We start from the raw sequence: 10529 nt of genomic DNA, 5'->3' as shown, positions 1-10529 counted from the left end.
TGACTTGATTCACCTTTGAACCCTCTCGTTGCCTTAGCTTTTCCCTGACTTGCCTTGCAATCAGGTTGTCCCTTCCTTCGGAACCTTTGCTTCGGCTTTCGTTGCCTCTTCACTTGAACCGTTGCACTCGTTGGTACATCTTGTTGGCAAGAAGTCTCCGCTCTACCTTGCCTTAACTTTGACTTGTTCTCTCTTGAATCATCTTGATTCTCACATCTTGGCTTCGTATTGCCCACAGTCCCTTGGCCTCTTTGCTCATGAACTTCGAAAGGGCCCCTACGACCTTGCCAAGCTAACAAGTCAGAATTCAAAACACTATCAAAGTGCACGCAATGTACCTTACTCGCAGCATTTACTTGTCTCGACTGTTTTTGCATCGCTCCCTTTTTCTTGAAACCCGATGCACAACCCACCTTTCCCAAAGGTGTCGGCCCCACAGTCGAATCTGCAGGCTTCATATCGAACTCTTGCGCCACTAACACTTCCGAAGGAGCTTTCGTAACTACCCGTTCTATCGAGTCGATGTTCCTCCCATACGAAACATCCTCGACTAGTTGGATTGATGACAACACCTTTGCCCCCACTTTCATATTTCAATGCACCGGCACAACAATCTTTGTTAACGGACCGGTGATAATATGGATTTGATCGGCCCATGGATACAAAACTGTTTGAATCCTGTCAATGAAGTTTAAGCCAAGTACATAATCGTAATCATCTAATTCGATTACCTCAAAGTCTTCCTTGCTCTTCCATTCGCCGATTTGTAGCTCCACATTCTGAACTACACCCATAGTTGGGGCCTCCTCGGAATTTACTGTCTTGATCTTCTTATTCGATTTCCTAATCGGCAGACCAAGCTTCCTTGCAGCCTTTTCCGATGTGAACAAGTCCGATGCTCTCGTATCAATAAGAGCACTCCGCTTCTGACCCGCAATGTTGATGTCTACAAACATCAACCCTTCTTTACCATTCTTCTTCTCAGGAATGAGCACCATCGAATTGACCCTCGATGGCTTTTCCTCAATAGGCTTCGCCTCTTCCGGCTCGTCACTTCTCTTGATAGCTGAAACTGAAGATACCTTTGGGCAGTCCCTCTTCATGTGTGGTCCTTTACAAAAGTAGCACCGTAACTTTCCCTTCCTTTCTTTCGGGCTATTAGGTCTCCACTTCCCATTTCGTGGTTTCCTATCATCACCATCACTGCTACTACCATTGCCATCATAGCTTTGTCCATCTTCATCCTCCTCATAGTACTCACCATTGCCCCTCCTGTTGGGCTTGGAAGATTCAAACCTGTCCCTTCTCGGAGCAAGTTCCACTATAGACTCCGCTACCATCCTGGCTTTGGTAAGTTCCCGAACTCCTCGACGTTGCAATTCTTGCTTCACCCATGGTTTCAACCCATCTGTAAAGGAGAAAAATGCTTCTTTGTCGTTCAAATCAGAGATCTGGAGTATGAGTTCACTGAACTCCCGCACATACTCCCTAACCGTACCCCGTTGCGTTAGCCGTCGCAACTTTGCTCGAGCTTCATCCTCGGCATACTCAGGGTAAAACTGTGCTTTAAATTCACTTTGGAACTCCTTCCAAGTCCCAATTTCAGTCCCACCACGTCTCACATCAGTGGACCTACATCTCCACTATAATAAAGCAACATCAGTGAAATACATACTTTTGTAACATCATCCTCGATGTTCATCGCACGAAAGTATTGCTCCATGGCCCAAAGAAAGCTGTCCACTTCATTTGCAGACCTTGCCCCTTTAAATGCCTTCGGCTTGGGCACATCCATCGCTTGTGGCTTCGGCTTTGAAGCCATCATTCCATTCCCTATGGCAGCCTTGAAAATCTTGAGCTCCCTCTTAAGCTCATTGATCTCCTCCTTCAAAGTTGTCACCATAGCCTCGAGAGCATCATCCTTCTCAGCCAGCTTATTCTTCAAGGAACCGATAGTATCCCACGCAAATTCCCTGAGCTGCTCTTGCAATGTTTACAACCCATCATTGTGTCTATCATCGACATCGTCGATCCTCTCCTTGGCGTCCCTCATTGACTCCTCGAGAGTGACAACTCGATCCTCCAAAGCCGACAATAAGTCCATTGATCGACTCACTTTTCTGGCCCTTCCTCGGGTCTCCATTGGCTCACTCTGACCAACAACTTCTTTCGACATCCCAACAGTGCCTTCGAACCAAAAGCTCTGATACCAACTGTCACGGGGCTAGAGTTTTTCTCTCGCGAACCGTGCGGCCTTAGGCGATCCGTTCGTCCAAACTCGCCTAAGTCAGTCTTAACTCAAGTGAGGATTCTTATAGAACTCCTCCAAGGCACCAATTGAAGAGCGGAAGCGATTTATGCCAAAAGAAGCTAAATCAAATAACAACAGAATGCCACAGAAAAGAATGCACACAAGGTGTTTGAGTAAATGCTCTCAGAACTCTATTACTCTTAAGAATTCAGAACATAATGAAATGAGTACAAATGAGGGGGGCTCTCTATTTATAGTTGAGCTCCCCCAAAACCGACGGTCAAGATACATTTACATCGACGGACGAGATTAACAGTATCCCTTTATTTTAGGGATTTACAAGATAAGCCATATCAAATCTAATCTAATCTAATCTTTACAAGATATGATTCCCTCTATCTTCTAAGATTAGTTACCATATCAGCCTAAGTTGCCATGTCATCATTATTGGGCCAACCAGGCTTCAATCTGATAGGCTTCTCCAATAGGTCTTTGAATCGGGCCAGCTCTCGTGGGCTAAATGTTCCCCATCTAATCGATAGTCCTCCATGGGGCGTATCTTGTGCAATGGTCACGGGCTTTGCACTCTGGCCCGTGACACTAGAACATAACATTACAAGTTGTAATGTAACATCAAACCAACCGACTTAATTCTAAGTAATAATCAAAATAATATCGGAATACTAAACTTTGATGAATTGGAGTAAAATGGTTAATTTCAATGAATTAATGAAATTAATTTTACGATTATCCAAATAATTTCAAAAAATTAAAATGCACCCGTTCCTAAAAGAATCCTTCCATATATCCAATCTCTCTACTCAGCAAAGGAAAAAAAGAAGAGGGTGAGCAAGTTGTTTCTTTACTTTATATTTTTGGTTAGGTGAAGGGTGAATTGCTAACTTTAGCTTTTCGTTGTTCCCTTGTTTATTATGCCTTCCTTTTTACACATCACCAGGTGAAGCTGTTCTTTACATTTGAATGGGATATAAATTATTTGCAGCACCGTGCGTGCGTGCGTGTGTGAACTAGTAACCTCGTATGCCGTACATCAACTGCCTTAATAGATCCTATATCTGGTCAAATGATGTTATTGAACTGGTAATATGCCACTCTGTGTTTTTCTTTTTCTTACCAATCTTTGGTAATCTTATACCTTAATCCCACATAAAACAACCAATCGAAGAACGATATAATTAACTGGAAAGGCCACAGTTGAAGGAGACCAATTTGGTTACTGAAATTCAATTATGAAAAATGATTTTCCACTAGCCAAAGTAAATTTCTCGGCTGAATCAAAAACGAAATTCTGGAGCAAGGAGATGTTCTGTAAGACTGAATATTGGGAAGTGGAAATCTATATGCATTCCTCTTACTTTTCTCTTTACATTTACAAATGAAAATTTTCAAGTCATTGTTGGCAACCCCATTTCAGCCAAATTCTAAGCAACAATTCTTTTTCTTATCTATTTAAAAGTAATGATAAATCAACTCTAGCTTTTGGATACCCTTTATGATGTTGACTTTGCAATGGCATGCCTCTATTTGGTTTCTTTTGCCTATATGTGCTAATGAGTTGGGTCGGATCAGAATTCATGTAAAGTATTTAGATCATTTTTTAAGTTTAGGCTCGGCCCGAAAATGAGTTTATTTTTTTACCTAAGCCTGATCTAATTTTAAAAAGGTAAACTTGAGCTCGGCTTGATCCACCCATATTTAATTTTTTAATTAATTTTTATTTAAAAATATTTAAAAAATATATAATACTAAATACACTAAAAAAAAGGCTAAAATAAAAGTTTTCTAACATGTAAAAAAATATTTATATAATAAACACTACGATACATATAATAAATATTTTATTATATTAAAAAACACAAATAAATATTATAATGTTTTATTATATTTAATATAATTTTAAAATTTTATATTTTGGTTGGATTATTTAGTTGGGTAAGGTCTTTTTTTAGGTTTTGGATAATGGGTTTAATTATTATCGGGTTAGTGATTTAATATAAATTTATATAATTATTATTTAACATGTATAATTAATATATTTTTTTAACATAATATATTCAAGCTGGGCTCGGACTCCAATAAAAAAAATCTTACCCAATGCTAGACCCATATAAAAAACGAGTGCTAAATTTGATGTTAATATGTATTTATTAACATACATCAGCAGGTATAGTTGTGCCTAACCCTACCCTCAAACGCATTAAAACAAATAGTTTGACTTATTTGATGTTAATATGTATTTATTATACGAATTATATCATAGTAAATGTTAGGTTTTCCAAAAGCAAATAATAAAAGATTGTGAGAATCAGTACATTACAACTTTACGATCTTTTTATCAACCTGTTTTCTCACTTTTTATTGATTAGACTCTTAGGTGCTTGATCAAAGATTATGTCTCTTTTTTTCTTTTGCTTAGATGCAAACAGAAGCATGGATTAAATTTTCATCACCTCTATAAACAGATCATCAATTACAATTTCTTATAACCATTTTTTTTGGCCAAGAATTTATTACAAGAACTGATTAAAAATTGGCATAGCATGTTTACTACTAATAAGTCAATGTCAGCAATTGGTATTTTGAGATGGCAGATATTATTTTAAGAAAATGAAAAGATGAAGTAGCTAGTCATGTAGATAAAGAAGGAAGACCGTGTGAAAAAGTTTAGAACTTTCACACTGCCCTTTGTCTGTGTGCATGGCATTGGCGTGGCCATCATAATATTCATTTTGTCTCACTTTGGACCACTGCCCACTGCCCTCTGTTATCATTTGCTCTTTCTTCTTCTTTTTAATATTATAAACTATACTTTATTTCCTAAGCTTTTTCATCATAACTTAACTACTCTTGCTTATAAATAATCAACAAACAAATCATCAAAATCACTCAAATTCCCCCCCCCCTTCTCTCTCTCTCTGTCTCTATATATATGCCCTTATTTCTCTCATATTAATCTGTTTGATAATTATTGAGATGAGTAGATTAGATAAATGTGTTTGTTTGGGTTGAAGAGGTGGATGATTAGATTACGAGGGTGGCGTGAACCTACAAGCAGTTGAAGCTGCCAGCATGATCTAAACTTCCTTCTCTGTTGAGGGATAGATGGGATCATGTGGTAGCTTCACCTGTTGTTGGGATCACGAGCTTGATAGATATTCACCACTACATCATCATTTCCAGTTTTCTCCATCATCACTGAAGAAAGGACGTCATTAGATCATCTTCTATTGCAGGCTGCCCCAAATATGCATTTTCATTTCTCTCTTTCTATTTTAACTCTTGCTTTTCTTGCCTTTTTTTAATTTTTTATCTTTTGGTAACTTTTTCAAGGCTTGGGTTTGAGTTTGACTGTCCTTTTTTCTGCTTTCATATTATGTGTCAATTGGGTGCAACCGCAGCAGCCGGTTGCAGGTTTTAGTCCACATCTTCTAGAGGGATTGAATTACTTCTCACATTAAGCAGAAAAATACAAAGATCAAAGCATTTTTTTTATTAGGGATATGTTTGAATCCGTGATCTAATATGAACAAAAACTTAAGCAATCTAAATCATTTGTCCCGGTGACTAATGGATAAAAAAAGAAAAAAAAGAAAAAGGGTCATAGAAGGTTGAGCCATGCAACAGGACCAAGTACGTGGTACAGCATATTCCCCCATTCATCACTTCTTTTGGTTGTTTGGGGATGTGTGGTTGGTGTTGGAGGGAATCTCAAAAGCCCCAAAGAAGTTACTGTTTAGGGTTTTCAGTCGCAGAGTTTCTCCCAACTCTAAAAGGTTACTTGGTAGGTACTTTTGAGATCCCATCTTTATCCCTTCAAGCATGGATAGCTTCTACATTTCCCTTGTCTGGACCTTTTTTTTTCACAATGTTCATTGGCTGCTTTACCATAAAACTACCGAAAGAGAGAGAAAGGGGAGAATGAAACATAATATAATATTATGAAACTTGGTAGTAGTTTTTTTTTTCTTTGAATAGAAGGTTCATTGGGTAATTCATTAATCCTTAAGCCACCTTAAGTCCTCTAACCCACTTAAGCCCATGTGGCTCAAAGAATCTTTTAGCTTATTACCCATTCAGACTACATATTTAAAGATAACAAAAAAAAAAGGGTAAACTACTAAAATAGTCACTTTTGTTTGACTCAGTTACATTTTAACCACTTATGTTTGAAATGTTACGTTTTAGTCACTTATGTTATCACGTTGTAACATTTTAGTCACTGAGCCGTTAGTTTCTGTTAACGGTGTAACGGTAAACTGATGTGACACGTTAAATTATCATTTCAAACAAAAATTCTAGGTTAATTTATACAATTGGTCCCTATATTTTTTTGTGTGGAGCAATTTAATTTTTTTCTTTTATGTTTTTTTAACTTTCTTTCTTTTCCCTTCTCTTATGCTTCTCCTTTTGTTTTTCTCCCTTCTCCATTTCTTTCAACGTAGTTTTTCTATGTTTTATTTTTTTAAACAATTTAATTTTTTCGAGTGAGGCGAGCTTGTGGACTAGTTACAAATGGAAAGTATAAAAAAACTATGTTAAAAGAAATGAAGAAGGGAGGAAAATAGAGGGAGAAGCATAAGAGAATGGAAAAAAAGTTAGAAGAACATAAAAGAAAAATTTTAAATTGTTGAAAATGAAAAAAAAAATATAGGAACCAATTGTAGAATTTAACCTAAAATTTTCATTTGAAATGATGATTTAACGTGCCACATCAACTTACCGTTACACCATTGTCGACAATTAACGACTCAGTGACTAAAATGTTACAACACGATAACGTAAGTGACTAAAACGTAACATTTCAAACATAAGTGACTAAAATGTAACCTGAGTCAAACAAAAGTGACTATTTTGATAGTTTACCCAAAAAAAAACCCCTAAGTTCAGACCTCATTTAACAAATAGCTCAACAGATCAAATCATTACAAAAATAATTGAGTTTCAGAACTACTGCATAAGAGTCACTCTCGATCTCTATGTTGTAGAGCTCTCCTCATGTGCAAACTTTAGTCCCATTAGCCAGGCTTAGGTCTTCGCCCATGTGGCGCTATGCAATCCGGCCATCGGCTGCACAATGCGGACCCTCATGAGTTCATTCAAGTCATGCACAACGGTGCCCAAGCTCGCATGCTAGCTCGACGAATCATGGACTGCATGTTAATCTTATGGTTAAACTCCTGGAATAGTATTCAATTATGGCCGCAACACAGAGTAACGACCGTATTGTAACGGTTTTAAAAGCTATCGCACCGCAATATTGGCACAACGTGATGGAGGAATCGCATCATGATTGTTGTAGTAAAAAGCCATTACATAACACTGCAACAATTCTCTACTTAGGCTGTGTTTGATAGGGGAAAACCAATTCCGGAATTGGTTTTACATGTTTTCCAGTGTTTGATAGCAGGAAAATATTTTACTTTTGTAAAACCAATTCCAAGACACGGGAAAATCTATTACAAAATTGGGGAAAATGTCTTACGCCCTTCATTTCGGTAAGACATTTTCCATTTTCTCTCCAGCTTCTAATACCTTCATTCCTTCATTTCCTTCCATTTCCAAACCCCCACAAGATCTGTCGACTGGTTTTCCCCCACAATACGTTCTCTCCGACCACCATTTCCGTCAGATCTGTGGGAAATTTCAGGTAAGACATGCTGGGTTTGTATTTTCTGTTTCTGTGGGAAATTTTCTGTTTCAATGTCGAAAATGGTTTTATTTGGTTTTTTGAACTGCATGTGTATAAACTGTTATTGGTTGTTTTTGTTGGATTGTTTGTGCTACATTGTTGGTTTTGACCTGTTATTGTTTGCTTTGTGCTCCTACACGACATGATTATACACTCATTTCCTTCTTCTTTTGGTTCGGTTTGCTTTACGCGTTGAACTGACCTTTCCTTACTGGTGTCCGGAAGGTAAGCTTCGAAAGAAAGATTGGAATTGAGATTGTATTTCGGGACAAAAGTTGCTGCTAGCGGCTGAAGCCCCAGCTTTTAGTAAGGTTATACCCGCTTTTGGAGGTGCGGTAGAGAAGCTACTCTTAGCTACAGGCTGGCAAGGGACATCGGTTTAAGCTCTCTCAATGGGTAGCTCATTTCATTGGCTACCTAGCTCATATGGAATAGGTCTCTGACTTGATCCTGTCTGCAGTCGTGGATCACCCAAATCACCCAAATCATTTTATAGGTGTGAATAATTCAATAACTCTCACATACACTGGTATATATGCGAATCATGCTACTCCAACTTTCGTTGTTATAGGAGATAGATTCGGTTTTCTTTCTCTCTACTCTTTCTTTTCACTCCAGATCTATGGGATAGCTCGGATCATTGCTTTAGATCAAGTGCAGGCTCGTGGTTCGCCTGTTCGCTAATCTATAGCAGGGGGATGAACAATTTAGGAAAAAGACTTCCAAAGAGGTTCATTCTCTCTATTAGCTTTAAGCATTGCATAATCTTTCTCCAACACCTTGGTCTTCCAACGAGCACGTCGGTTTTGGAACCAAATAGCCACTTGCCTTGGTCAGAACCCCAATTCTTCACTAACTTCACTTTTCTCTCGGTTCTAACTTGTTTCCACATCGAAATTCTTCTCTAAAGCCTTAACTTGATGCATAGATAAACGCCTTTTCTTCTCGTTGCTTGACCACCTTCTTCTAAGTCGTCTTCTTCATCTAAACCATCTAACATAGCCCGGAATTCCTTCTTGTAAATTTGGTGCTTCTTTGAACTCTTCTCCTCTGCATAATCAACTGAATTAAACACATCGAATTTGGGTTAAAGAAACATGAAATAAAGGTGGGAATTAAATAAAATAAATGAATAAAGGTTGTTTTGAAAAACTAAATTATAAATATATTAGAGTTTCATTTTATGTATTTTTCCTCCATTGGGTTAGTATGTTTTGACAAATCGGTTTGAATTATATGTAGATACTGCTTACGGCTTTTGGATATTTTATATAATAATTGCCTTTAAAAATAAGTTAATTCTTTTTAAAGAAACTAATCATAAATTATGAATAAGTATTTTTCTTTTACTTCCATTCACACGAGCGAAGTTCACATGTTTTAGCTCATAATTCTCTGATTATTGTTAATATGGTAATGAGAGTTGTTGAGGATGATTAAATATTATATCGGAATTATGGATGAAATGTTGGAGTTTTTAATTAATATCGATATAAATTTAATTATTATAGAAGTGAAAAGATAAAAACATGTGATGTTATCTTTAATTTATACAAGTTGGATGTAATTGTGTTAAAATAAACTGTTGAAGATGACCCAATTTTTGTATGTTTATTGATTTGGATTTTGATTATGTTTATTGATGATGGCAAGACTGATGTTGTCTTAGCTTCTATTTTTTATTGCTCCTAACGGTTCTAATTTCTTTGTATGCTTGACCTCCAGCTGTATAGTTCTTGCTGTCCTAGCCTCTACCTCAGCATTCGTACTCGTGTTGGTGGCCTTGGTCGATATTTTCATAAGAGGTTTGTGGTGTGCTTGATTTATGATAAGTGAATTAAATGGTTGTTGGATGTGTTTGGGTATGGTTTATTATTGATTTACATTTTTTCTGTAATTTGTTGGGAAATGGCAGTGATGAGCTGTTATATTTATGATAAGACTGATATTTTTGTTAATTATGTCCGAAATTTTAACTGTATATATAGCAATTGTAGCAGTGCACTTAAACATTATTTATTTTTATAAAAGTAATCAATTTATAATTTAAAAATTATAAAAATAGAAATAAAAAATTTATAACATTGTCAAATTTTTTGTTTATATTGAAATAAAAAAGAAAACACACTTGATAGCAATTAAAGTATTTAAAACTCTTTTATATTTTAAAAAAGAGGCATCAACATTTATAGCTTTTGGGCAATATATTTTAAGTCATAGTAACTTTATAAAATCATGATCAATATATTTTAAGTCATGGTAACTTTATAAAACATATTATTAACTATGATCAATATATAACAAATACATGAAAGATATTTTAAGTCATGGTAACTTTAATACATGATCAATATATTTAAAACTCTTTAAATACATGAAACATATTATAATTTAAAACTCTTTATAAATACATGATCAATATATGTATGTATTGGTAACTTAATAATATATAACAAACTCTTGCACCAATTGAAGTATTGTATTAACTATGATCAATATTTAAGTGCTACTTTAAAAAAATTATTATTGGGCAATTATAATTAGCTTGATATGTATGTATGCACTTTT

Source organism: Gossypium raimondii, chromosome 11 (assembly GCF_025698545.1).
Source record: "Gossypium raimondii isolate GPD5lz chromosome 11, ASM2569854v1, whole genome shotgun sequence".
Classification (NCBI taxonomy): domain Eukaryota; kingdom Viridiplantae; phylum Streptophyta; class Magnoliopsida; order Malvales; family Malvaceae; genus Gossypium; species Gossypium raimondii.
Note: the sequence above shows the minus strand (reverse complement) of the source record.